Source organism: Carex rostrata, chromosome 13, assembly GCF_964058835.1.
Source record: "Carex rostrata chromosome 13, lpCarRost1.2, whole genome shotgun sequence".
Lineage (NCBI taxonomy): Eukaryota > Viridiplantae > Streptophyta > Magnoliopsida > Poales > Cyperaceae > Carex > Carex rostrata.
In genome coordinates, this window is record NC_135930.1 from 28,217 (window position 1) to 42,314 (window position 14,098).

The window sequence follows — 14,098 nt, forward strand, 5'->3', positions numbered from 1 at the left end:
TTCCATAGAAGAATGCAAAAAAAAATTAAATTCCATAGAAGAAATAAAAAAAAATTACAAAGAAGAAAATGAAAATATTATTGTTCAATTTTGTAAAGATTTTTTATATTACTAAAATTTAAAAATATACACACACATATATATATATATATATAAATAGTTTCTATGTCAGTACCAGACAAACATTGATATTGCCCAAGTTCAAAGTTTTGAGGCTTTATCAGGAATTAATAATTGCAACCTCCCCCCCCCCACACCACGCCCCCCCCCCCCCCCCCAAAAAAAAAGAAATATATATATATATATTTCTTGAGCACTATTCAAGTTAACAAATGTATTCTTTTGTCTGTATCAAATTTGAGGAGGCTATTCTGTTATTATGCAGGAAGGGATGCAAAAAGTTGGGGTCACAGCTGATGAGAGAATTCCTTGGAGTGCAATTTTAGATTGTTATCGAAATGTATTTCATAAAACTAGATTACCAATCGATCTCAAGGACAAATGGCGCAATATAATGAAAAAAGAGGGTTCATAGCTGAAAAAAATATTCAATTTCATAGAAATAATAGAAAAAAATTTCAATTCCATAGATAAAATTGAAAAAAATAACTTATATAAATGAAATAAAAAAATTAATTCCATAGAAGAATGCAAAAAAAAATTAAATTCCATAGAAGAAATAAAAAAAAATTACAAAGAAGAAAATGAAAATATTATTGTTCAATTTTGTAAAGATTTTTTATATTACTAAAATTTAAAAATATACACACATATATATATGTATATATATATAAATAGTTTCTATGTCAATACCAGACAAACATTGATATTGCCCAAGTTCAAAGTTTTGAGGCTTTATCAGGAATTAATAATTGCAACCTCCCCCCCACACCACCCCCCCCCCCCCCCCAAAAAAAAAGAAATATATATATATATATTTCTTGAGCACTATTCAAGTTAACAAATGTATTCTTTTGTCTGTATCAAATTTGAGGAGGCTATTATGTTATTATGCAGGAAGGGATGCAAAAAGTTGGGGTCACAGCTGATGAGAGAATTCCTTGGAGTGCAATTTTAGATTGTTATCGAAATGTATTTCATAAAACTAGATTACCAATCGATCTCAAGGACAAATGGCGCAATATAATGAAAAAAGAGGGTTCATAGCTGAAAAAAATATTCAATTTCATAGAAATAATAGAAAAAAATTTCAATTCCATAGATAAAATTGAAAAAAATAACTTTTTAAATGAAATAAAAAAATTAATTCCATAGAAGAATGCAAAAAAAAATTAAATTCCATAGAAGAAATAAAAAAAAATTACAAAGAAGAAAATGAAAATATTATTGTTCAATTTTGTAAAGATTTTTTATATTACTAAAATTTAAAAATATACACACACATATATATATATATATATAAATAGTTTCTATGTCAGTACCAGACAAACATTGATATTGCCCAAGTTCAAAGTTTTGAGGCTTTATCAGGAATTAATAATTGCAACCTCCCCCCCCCCACACCACGCCCCCCCCCCCCCCCCCAAAAAAAAAGAAATATATATATATATATTTCTTGAGCACTATTCAAGTTAACAAATGTATTCTTTTGTCTGTATCAAATTTGAGGAGGCTATTATGTTATTATGCAGGAAGGGATGCAAAAAGTTGGGGTCACAGCTGATGAGAGAATTCCTTGGAGTGCAATTTTAGATTGTTATCGAAATGTATTTCATAAAACTAGATTACCAATCGATCTCAAGGACAAATGGCGCAATATAATGAAAAAAGAGGGTTCATAGCTGAAAAAAATATTCAATTTCATAGAAATAATAGAAAAAAATTTCAATTCCATAGATAAAATTGAAAAAAATAACTTATATAAATGAAATAAAAAAATTAATTCCATAGAAGAATGCAAAAAAAAATTAAATTCCATAGAAGAAATAAAAAAAAATTACAAAGAAGAAAATGAAAATATTATTGTTCAATTTTGTAAAGATTTTTTATATTACTAAAATTCAAAAATATACACACATATATATATGTATATATATATAAATAGTTTCTATGTCAGTACCAGACAAACATTGATATTGCCCAAGTTCAAAGTTTTGAGGCTTTATCAGGAATTAATAATTGCAACCTCCCCCCCACACCACCCCCCCCCCCCCAAAAAAAAGAAATATATATATATATATATTTCTTGAGCACTATTCAAGTTAACAAATGTATTCTTTTGTCTGTATCAAATTTGAGGAGGCTATTCTGTTATTATGCAGGAAGGGATGCAAAAAGTTGGGGTCACAGCTGATGAGAGAATTCCTTGGAGTGCAATTTTAGATTGTTATCGAAATGTATTTCATAAAACTAGATTACCAATCGATCTCAAGGACAAATGGCGCAATATAATGAAAAAAGAGGGTTCATAGCTGAAAAAAATATTCAATTTCATAGAAATAATAGAAAAAAATTTCAATTCCATAGATAAAATTGAAAAAAATAACTTATATAAATGAAATAAAAAAATTAATTCCATAGAAGAATGCAAAAAAAATTAAATTCCATAGAAGAAATAAAAAAAAATTACAAAGAAGAAAATGAAAATATTATTGTTCAATTTTGTAAAGATTTTTTATATTACTAAAATTTAAAAATATACACACATATATATATGTATATATATATAAATAGTTTCTATGTCAGTACCAGACAAACATTGATATTGCCCAAGTTCAAAGTTTTGAGGCTTTATCAGGAATTAATAATTGCAACCTCCCCCCCACACCACCCCCCCCCCCCCCCAAAAAAAAAGAAATATATATATATATATTTCTTGAGCACTATTCAAGTTAACAAATGTATTCTTTTGTCTGTATCAAATTTGAGGAGGCTATTATGTTATTATGCAGGAAGGGATGCAAAAAGTTGGGGTCACAGCTGATGAGAGAATTCCTTGGAGTGCAATTTTAGATTGTTATCGAAATGTATTTCATAAAACTAGATTACCAATCGATCTCAAGGACAAATGGCGCAATATAATGAAAAAAGAGGGTTCATAGCTGAAAAAAATATTCAATTTCATAGAAATAATAGAAAAAAATTTCAATTCCATAGATAAAATTGAAAAAAATAACTTATATAAATGAAATAAAAAAATTAATTCCATAGAAGAATGCAAAAAAAAATTAAATTCCATAGAAGAAATAAAAAAAAATTACAAAGAAGAAAATGAAAATATTATTGTTCAATTTTGTAAAGATTTTTTATATTACTAAAATTTAAAAATATACACACACATATATATATATATATATAAATAGTTTCTATGTCAGTACCAGACAAACATTGATATTGCCCAAGTTCAAAGTTTTGAGGCTTTATTAGGAATTAATAATTGCAACCTCCCCCCCCCCACACCACGCCCCCCCCCCCCCCCCAAAAAAAAAGAAATATATATATATATATTTCTTGAGCACTATTCAAGTTAACAAATGTATTCTTTTGTCTGTATCAAATTTGAGGAGGCTATTCTGTTATTATGCAGGAAGGGATGCAAAAAGTTGGGGTCACAGCTGATGAGAGAATTCCTTGGAGTGCAATTTTAGATTGTTATCGAAATGTATTTCATAAAACTAGATTACCAATCGATCTCAAGGACAAATGGCGCAATATAATGAAAAAAGAGGGTTCATAGCTGAAAAAAATATTCAATTTCATAGAAATAATAGAAAAAAATTTCAATTCCATAGATAAAATTGAAAAAAATAACTTATATAAATGAAATAAAAAAATTAATTCCATAGAAGAATGCAAAAAAAAATTAAATTCCATAGAAGAAATAAAAAAAAATTACAAAGAAGAAAATGAAAATATTATTGTTCAATTTTGTAAAGATTTTTTATATTACTAAAATTTAAAAAATAAAATATATATATGTTTTCTATGTCAGTAACAGACATACATTGATATTGCCCAAGTTCAAAGTTTTGAGGCTTTATGAGGAATTAATAATTGCAACCTCCCCCCCACACCACCCCCCCCCCCCAAAAAAAAAGAAATATATATATATATATTTCTTGAGCACTATTCAAGTTAACAAATGTATTCTTTTGTCTGTATCAAATTTGAGGAGGCTATTATGTTATTATGCAGGAAGGGATGCAAAAAGTTGGGGTCACAGCTGATGAGAGAATTCCTTGGAGTGCAATTTTAGATTGTTATCGAAATGTATTTCATAAAACTAGATTAGTAATCGATCTCAAGGACAAATGGCGCAATATAATGAAAAAAGAGGGTTCATAGCTGAAAAAAATATTCAATTTCATAGAAATAATAGAAAAAAATTTCAATTCCATAGATAAAATTGAAAAAAATAACTTATATAAATGAAATAAAAAAATTAATTCCATAGAAGAATGCAAAAAAAAATTAAATTCCATAGAAGAAATAAAAAAAAATTACAAAGAAGAAAATGAAAATATTATTGTTCAATTTTGTAAAGATTTTTTATATTACTAAAATTCAAAAATATACACACATATATATATGTATATATATATAAATAGTTTCTATGTCAGTACCAGACAAACATTGATATTGCCCAAGTTCAAAGTTTTGAGGCTTTATCAGGAATTAATAATTGCAACCTCCCCCCCACACCACCCCCCCCCCCCCCCCCCAAAAAAAAGAAATATATATATATATATATTTCTTGAGCACTATTCAAGTTAACAAATGTATTCTTTTGTCTGTATCAAATTTGAGGAGGCTATTCTGTTATTATGCAGGAAGGGATGCAAAAAGTTGGGGTCACAGCTGATGAGAGAATTCCTTGGAGTGCAATTTTAGATTGTTATCGAAATGTATTTCATAAAACTAGATTACCAATCGATCTCAAGGACAAATGGCGCAATATAATGAAAAAAGAGGGTTCATAGCTGAAAAAAATATTCAATTTCATAGAAATAATAGAAAAAAATTTCAATTCCATAGATAAAATTGAAAAAAATAACTTATATAAATGAAATAAAAAAATTAATTCCATAGAAGAATGCAAAAAAAAATTAAATTCCATAGAAGAAATAAAAAAAAATTACAAAGAAGAAAATGAAAATATTATTGTTCAATTTTGTAAAGATTTTTTATATGACTAAAATTTAAAAATACACACACATATATATATGTATATATATATAAATAGTTTCTATGTCAGTACCAGACAAACATTGATATTGCCCAAGTTCAAAGTTTTGAGGCTTTATCAGGAATTAATAATTGCAACCTCCCCCCCACACCACCCCCCCCCCCCCCCCCCCAAAAAAAAGAAATATATATATATATATTTCTTGAGCACTATTCAAGTTAACAAATGTATTCTTTTGTCTGTATCAAATTTGAGGAGGCTATTATGTTATTATGCAGGAAGGGATGCAAAAAGTTGGGGTCACAGCTGATGAGAGAATTCCTTGGAGTGCAATTTTAGATTGTTATCGAAATGTATTTCATAAAACTAGATTACCAATCGATCTCAAGGACAAATGGCGCAATATAATGAAAAAAGAGGGTTCATAGCTGAAAAAAATATTCAATTTCATAGAAATAATAGAAAAAAATTTCAATTCCATAGATAAAATTGAAAAAAATAACTTATATAAATGAAATAAAAAAATTAATTCCATAGAAGAATGCAAAAAAAAATTAAATTCCATAGAAGAAATAAAAAAAAATTACAAAGAAGAAAATGAAAATATTATTGTTCAATTTTGTAAAGATTTTTTATATTACTAAAATTTAAAAATATACACACATATATATATGTATATATATATAAATAGTTTCTATGTCAGTACCAGACAAACATTGATATTGCCCAAGTTCAAAGTTTTGAGGCTTTATCAGGAATTAATAATTGCAACCTCCCCCCCACACCACCCCCCCCCCCCCCCAAAAAAAAGAAATATATATATATATATTTCTTGAGCACTATTCAAGTTAACAAATGTATTCTTTTGTCTGTATCAAATTTGAGGAGGCTATTCTGTTATTATGCAGGAAGGGATGCAAAAAGTTGGGGTCACAGCTGATGAGAGAATTCCTTGGAGTGCAATTTTAGATTGTTATCGAAATGTATTTCATAAAACTAGATTACCAATCGATCTCAAGGACAAATGGCGCAATATAATGAAAAAAGAGGGTTCATAGCTGAAAAAAATATTCAATTTCATAGAAATAATAGAAAAAAATTTCAATTCCATAGATAAAATTGAAAAAAATAACTTATATAAATGAAATAAAAAAATTAATTCCATAGAAGAATGCAAAAAAAAATTAAATTCCATAGAAGAAATAAAAAAAAATTACAAAGAAGAAAATGAAAATATTATTGTTCAATTTTGTAAAGATTTTTTATATGACTAAAATTTAAAAATACACACACATATATATATGTATATATATATAAATAGTTTCTATGTCAGTACCAGACAAACATTGATATTGCCCAAGTTCAAAGTTTTGAGGCTTTATCAGGAATTAATAATTGCAACCTCCCCCCCACACCACCCCCCCCCCCCCCCCCAAAAAAAAGAAATATATATATATATATTTCTTGAGCACTATTCAAGTTAACAAATGTATTCTTTTGTCTGTATCAAATTTGAGGAGGCTATTATGTTATTATGCAGGAAGGGATGCAAAAAGTTGGGGTCACAGCTGATGAGAGAATTCCTTGGAGTGCAATTTTAGATTGTTATCGAAATGTATTTCATAAAACTAGATTACCAATCGATCTCAAGGACAAATGGCGCAATATAATGAAAAAAGAGGGTTCATAGCTGAAAAAAATATTCAATTTCATAGAAATAATAGAAAAAAATTTCAATTCCATAGATAAAATTGAAAAAAATAACTTATATAAATGAAATAAAAAAATTAATTCCATAGAAGAATGCAAAAAAAAATTAAATTCCATAGAAGAAATAAAAAAAAATTACAAAGAAGAAAATGAAAATATTATTGTTCAATTTTGTAAAGATTTTTTATATTACTAAAATTTAAAAATATACACACATATATATATGTATATATATATAAATAGTTTCTATGTCAGTACCAGACAAACATTGATATTGCCCAAGTTCAAAGTTTTGAGGCTTTATCAGGAATTAATAATTGCAACCTCCCCCCCACACCACCCCCCCCCCCCCCAAAAAAAAGAAATATATATATATATATTTCTTGAGCACTATTCAAGTTAACAAATGTATTCTTTTGTCTGTATCAAATTTGAGGAGGCTATTATGTTATTATGCAGGAAGGGATGCAAAAAGTTGGGGTCACAGCTGATGAGAGAATTCCTTGGAGTGCAATTTTAGATTGTTATCGAAATGTATTTCATAAAACTAGATTACCAATCGATCTCAAGGACAAATGGCGCAATATAATGAAAAAAGAGGGTTCATAGCTGAAAAAAATATTCAATTTCATAGAAATAATAGAAAAAAATTTCAATTCCATAGATAAAATTGAAAAAAATAACTTATATAAATGAAATAAAAAAATTAATTCCATAGAAGAATGCAAAAAAAAATTAAATTCCATAGAAGAAATAAAAAAAAATTACAAAGAAGAAAATGAAAATATTATTGTTCAATTTTGTAAAGATTTTTTATATTACTAAAATTTAAAAATATACACACATATATATATGTATATATATATAAATAGTTTCTATGTCAGTACCAGACAAACATTGATATTGCCCAAGTTCAAAGTTTTGAGGCTTTATCAGGAATTAATAATTGCAACCTCCCCCCCACACCACCCCCCCCCCCCCCCCCCAAAAAAAAGAAATATATATATATATATTTCTTGAGCACTATTCAAGTTAACAAATGTATTCTTTTGTCTGTATCAAATTTGAGGAGGCTATTATGTTATTATGCAGGAAGGGATGCAAAAAGTTGGGGTCACAGCTGATGAGAGAATTCCTTGGAGTGCAATTTTAGATTGTTATCGAAATGTATTTCATAAAACTAGATTACCAATCGATCTCAAGGACAAATGGCGCAATATAATGAAAAAAGAGAGTTCATAGCTGAAAAAAATACTCAATTTCATAGAAATAATAGAAAAAAATTTCAATTCCATAGATAAAATTGAAAAAAATAACTTATATAAATGAAATAAAAAAATTAATTCCATAGAAGAATGCAAAAAAAAATTAAATTCCATAGAAGAAATAAAAAAAAATTACAAAGAAGAAAATGAAAATATTATTGTTCAATTTTGTAAAGATTTTTTATATTACTAAAATTTAAAAATATACACACATATATATATATATATATAAATAGTTTCTATGTCAGTACCAGACAAACATTGATATTGCCCAAGTTCAAAGTTTTGAGTCTTTATCAGGAATTAATAATTGCAACCTCCCCCCCCCCACACCACGCCCCCCCCCCCCCCCCCCCCCCCAAAAAAAAAAGAAATATATATATATATATTTCTTGAGCACTATTCAAGTTAACAAATGTATTCTTTTGTCTGTATCAAATTTGAGGAGGCTATTCTGTTATTATGCAGGAAGGGATGCAAAAAGTTGGGGTCACAGCTGATGAGAGAATTCCTTGGAGTGCAATTTTAGATTGTTATCGAAATGTATTTCATAAAACTAGATTACCAATCGATCTCAAGGACAAATGGCGCAATATAATGAAAAAAGAGGGTTCATAGCTGAAAAAAATATTCAATTTCATAGAAATAATAGAAAAAAATTTCAATTCCATAGATAAAATTGAAAAAAATAACTTATATAAATGAAATAAAAAAATTAATTCCATAGAAGAATGCAAAAAAAAAATTAAATTCCATAGAAGAAATAAAAAAAAATTACAAAGAAGAAAATGAAAATATTATTGTTCAATTTTGTAAAGATTTTTTATATTACTAAAATTTAAAAAATAAAATATATATATGTTTTCTATGTCAGTAACAGACATACATTGATATTGCCCAAGTTCAAAGTTTTGAGGCTTTATGAGGAATTAATAATTGCAACCACCCCCCCCCCCCCCCAAAAAAAAGAAATATATATATATATATTTCTTGAGCACTATTCAAGTTAACAAATGTATTCTTTTGTCTGTATCAAATTTGAGGAGGCTATTATGTTATTATGCAGGAAGGGATGCAAAAAGTTGGGGTCACAGCTGATGAGAGAATTCCTTGGAGTGCAATTTTAGATTGTTATCGAAATGTATTTCATAAAACTAGATTACCAATCGATCTCAAGGACAAATGGCGCAATATAATGAAAAAAGAGGGTTCATAGCTGAAAAAAATATTCAATTTCATAGAAATAATAGAAAAAAATTTCAATTCCATAGATAAAATTGAAAAAAATAACTTATATAAATGAAATAAAAAAATTAATTCCATAGAAGAATGCAAAAAAAAATTAAATTCCATAGAAGAAATAAAAAAAAATTACAAAGAAGAAAATGAAAATATTATTGTTCAATTTTGTAAAGATTTTTTATATTACTAAAATTAAAAAAATAAAATATATATATGTTTTCTATGTCAGTACCAGACAAACATTGATATTGCCCAAGTTCAAAGTTTTGAGTCTTTATCAGGAATTAATAATTGCAACCTCCCCCCCCCCACACCACGCCCCCCCCCCCCCCCCCCCAAAAAAAAGAAATATATATATATATATTTCTTGAGCACTATTCAAGTTAACAAATGTATTCTTTTGTCTGTATCAAATTTGAGGAGGCTATTCTGTTATTATGCAGGAAGGGATGCAAAAAGTTGGGGTCACAGCTGATGAGAGAATTCCTTGGAGTGCAATTTTAGATTGTTATCGAAATGTATTTCATAAAACTAGATTACCAATCGATCTCAAGGACAAATGGCGCAATATAATGAAAAAAGAGGGTTCATAGCTGAAAAAAATATTCAATTTCATAGAAATAATAGAAAAAAATTTCAATTCCATAGATAAAATTGAAAAAAATAACTTATATAAATGAAATAAAAAAATTAATTCCATAGAAGAATGCAAAAAAAAAATTAAATTCCATAGAAGAAATAAAAAAAAATTACAAAGAAGAAAATGAAAATATTATTGTTCAATTTTGTAAAGATTTTTTATATTACTAAAATTTAAAAAATAAAATATATATATGTTTTCTATGTCAGTAACAGACATACATTGATATTGCCCAAGTTCAAAGTTTTGAGGCTTTATGAGGAATTAATAATTGCAACCTCCCCCCCACACCACCCCCCCCCCCCCCCCCCCAAAAAAAAAGAAATATATATATATATATTTCTTGAGCACTATTCAAGTTAACAAATGTATTCTTTTGTCTGTATCAAATTTGAGGAGGCTATTATGTTATTATGCAGGAAGGGATGCAAAAAGTTGGGGTCACAGCTGATGAGAGAATTCCTTGGAGTGCAATTTTAGATTGTTATCGAAATGTATTTCATAAAACTAGATTACCAATCGATCTCAAGGACAAATGGCGCAATATAATGAAAAAAGAGGGTTCATAGCTGAGGGTTCATAGCTGAAAAAAATATTCAATTTCATACAAATAATAGAAAAAAATTTGAATTCCATAGATAAAATTGAAAAAAATAACTTATATAAATGAAATAAAAAAATTAATTCCATAGAAGAATGCAAAAAAAAATTAAATTCCATAGAAGAAATAAAAAAAAATTACAAAGAAGAAAATGAAAATATTATTGTTCAATTTTGTAAAGATTTTTTATATTACTAAAATTTAAAAATATACACACATATATATATGTATATATATATAAATAGTTTCTATGTCAGTACCAGACAAACATTGATATTGCCCAAGTTCAAAGTTTTGAGGCTTTATCAGGAATTAATAATTGCAACCTCCCCCCCACACCACCCCCCCCCCCCCCAAAAAAAAAGAAATATATATATATATATTTCTTGAGCACTATTCAAGTTAACAAATGTATTCTTTTGTCTGTATCAAATTTGAGGAGGCTATTATGTTATTATGCAGGAAGGGATGCAAAAAAGTTGGGGTCACAGCTGATGAGAGAATTCCTTGGAGTGCAATTTTAGATTGTTATCGAAATGTATTTCATAAAACTAGATTACCAATCGATCTCAAGGACAAATGGCGCAATATAATGAAAAAAGAGGGTTCATAGCTGAAAAAAATATTCAATTTCATAGAAATAATAGAAAAAAATTTCAATTCCATAGATAAAATTGAAAAAAATAACTTATATAAATGAAATAAAAAAATTAATTCCATAGAAGAATGCAAAAAAAAATTAAATTCCATAGAAGAAATAAAAAAAAATTACAAAGAAGAAAATGAAAATATTATTGTTCAATTTTGTAAAGATTTTTTATATTACTAAAATTTAAAAAATAAAATATATATATGTTTTCTATGTCAGTAACAGACATACATTGATATTGCCCAAGTTCAAAGTTTTGAGGCTTTATGAGGAATTAATAATTGCAACCTCCCCCCCACACCACCCCCCCCCCCCCCCCAAAAAAAAGAAATATATATATATATATTTCTTGAGCACTATTCAAGTTAACAAATGTATTCTTTTGTCTGTATCAAATTTGAGGAGGCTATTATGTTATTATGCAGGAAGGGATGCAAAAAGTTGGGGTCACAGCTGATGAGAGAATTCCTTGGAGTGCAATTTTAGATTGTTATCGAAATGTATTTCATAAAACTAGATTACTAATCGATCTCAAGGACAAATGGCGCAATATAATGAAAAAAGAGGGTTCATAGCTGAAAAAAATATTCAATTTCATAGAAATAATAGAAAAAAATTTCAATTCCATAGATAAAATTGAAAAAAATAACTTATATAAATGAAATAAAAAAATTAATTCCATAGAAGAATGCAAAAAAAAATTAAATTCCATAGAAGAAATAAAAAAAAATTACAAAGAAGAAAATGAAAATATTATTGTTCAATTTTGTAAAGATTTTTTATATTACTAAAATTCAAAAATATACACACATATATATATGTATATATATATAAATAGTTTCTATGTCAGTACCAGACAAACATTGATATTGCCCAAGTTCAAAGTTTTGAGGCTTTATCAGGAATTAATAATTGCAACCTCCCCCCCACACCACCCCCCCCCCCCCCAAAAAAAAGAAATATATATATATATATATTTCTTGAGCACTATTCAAGTTAACAAATGTATTCTTTTGTCTGTATCAAATTTGAGGAGGCTATTCTGTTATTATGCAGGAAGGGATGCAAAAAGTTGGGGTCACAGCTGATGAGAGAATTCCTTGGAGTGCAATTTTAGATTGTTATCGAAATGTATTTCATAAAACTAGATTACCAATCGATCTCAAGGACAAATGGCGCAATATAATGAAAAAAGAGGGTTCATAGCTGAAAAAAATATTCAATTTCATAGAAATAATAGAAAAAAATTTCAATTCCATAGATAAAATTGAAAAAAATAACTTATATAAATGAAATAAAAAAATTAATTCCATAGAAGAATGCAAAAAAAAATTAAATTCCATAGAAGAAATAAAAAAAAATTACAAAGAAGAAAATGAAAATATTATTGTTCAATTTTGTAAAGATTTTTTATATTACTAAAATTTAAAAATATACACACATATATATATGTATATATATATAAATAGTTTCTATGTCAGTACCAGACAAACATTGATATTGCCCAAGTTCAAAGTTTTGAGGCTTTATCAGGAATTAATAATTGCAACCTCCCCCCCACACCACCCCCCCCCCCCCCCCCCCCAAAAAAAAAGAAATATATATATATATATTTCTTGAGCACTATTCAAGTTAACAAATGTATTCTTTTGTCTGTATCAAATTTGTGGAGGCTATTATGTTATTATGCAGGAAGGGATGCAAAAAGTTGGGGTCACAGCTGATGAGAGAATTCCTTGGAGTGCAATTTTAGATTGTTATCGAAATGTATTTCATAAAACTAGATTACCAATCGATCTCAAGGACAAATGGCGCAATATAATGAAAAAAGAGGGTTCATAGCTGAAAAAAATATTCAATTTCATAGAAATAATAGAAAAAAATTTCAATTCCATAGATAAAATTGAAAAAAATAACTTATATAAATGAAATAAAAAAATTAATTCCATAGAAGAATGCAAAAAAAAATTAAATTCCATAGAAGAAATAAAAAAAAATTACAAAGAAGAAAATGAAAATATTATTGTTCAATTTTGTAAAGATTTTTTATATTACTAAAATTTAAAAATATACACACATATATATATGTATATATATATAAATAGTTTCTATGTCAGTACCAGACAAACATTGATATTGCCCAAGTTCAAAGTTTTGAGGCTTTATCAGGAATTAATAATTGCAACCTCCCCCCCACACCACCCCCCCCCCCCCAAAAAAAAAGAAATATATATATATATATTTCTTGAGCACTATTCAAGTTAACAAATGTATTCTTTTGTCTGTATCAAATTTGAGGAGGCTATTCTGTTATTATGCAGGAAGGGATGCAAAAAGTTGGGGTCACAGCTGATGAGAGAATTCCTTGGAGTGCAATTTTAGATTGTTATCGAAATGTATTTCATAAAACTAGATTACCAATCGATCTCAAGGACAAATGGCGCAATATAATGAAAAAAGAGGGTTCATAGCTGAAAAAAATATTCAATTTCATAGAAATAATAGAAAAAAATTTGAATTCCATAGATAAAATTGAAAAAAATAACTTATATAAATGAAATAAAAAAATTAATTCCATAGAAGAATGCAAAAAAAAATTAAATTCCATAGAAGAAATAAAAAAAAATTACAAAGAAGAAAATGAAAATATTATTGTTCAATTTTGTAAAGATTTTTTATATTACTAAAATTTAAAAATATACACACATATATATATGTATATATATATAAATAGTTTCTATGTCAGTACCAGACAAACATTGATATTGCCCAAGTTCAAAGTTTTGAGGCTTTATCAGGAATTAATAATTGCAACCTCCCCCCCACACCACCCCCCCCCCCCCCC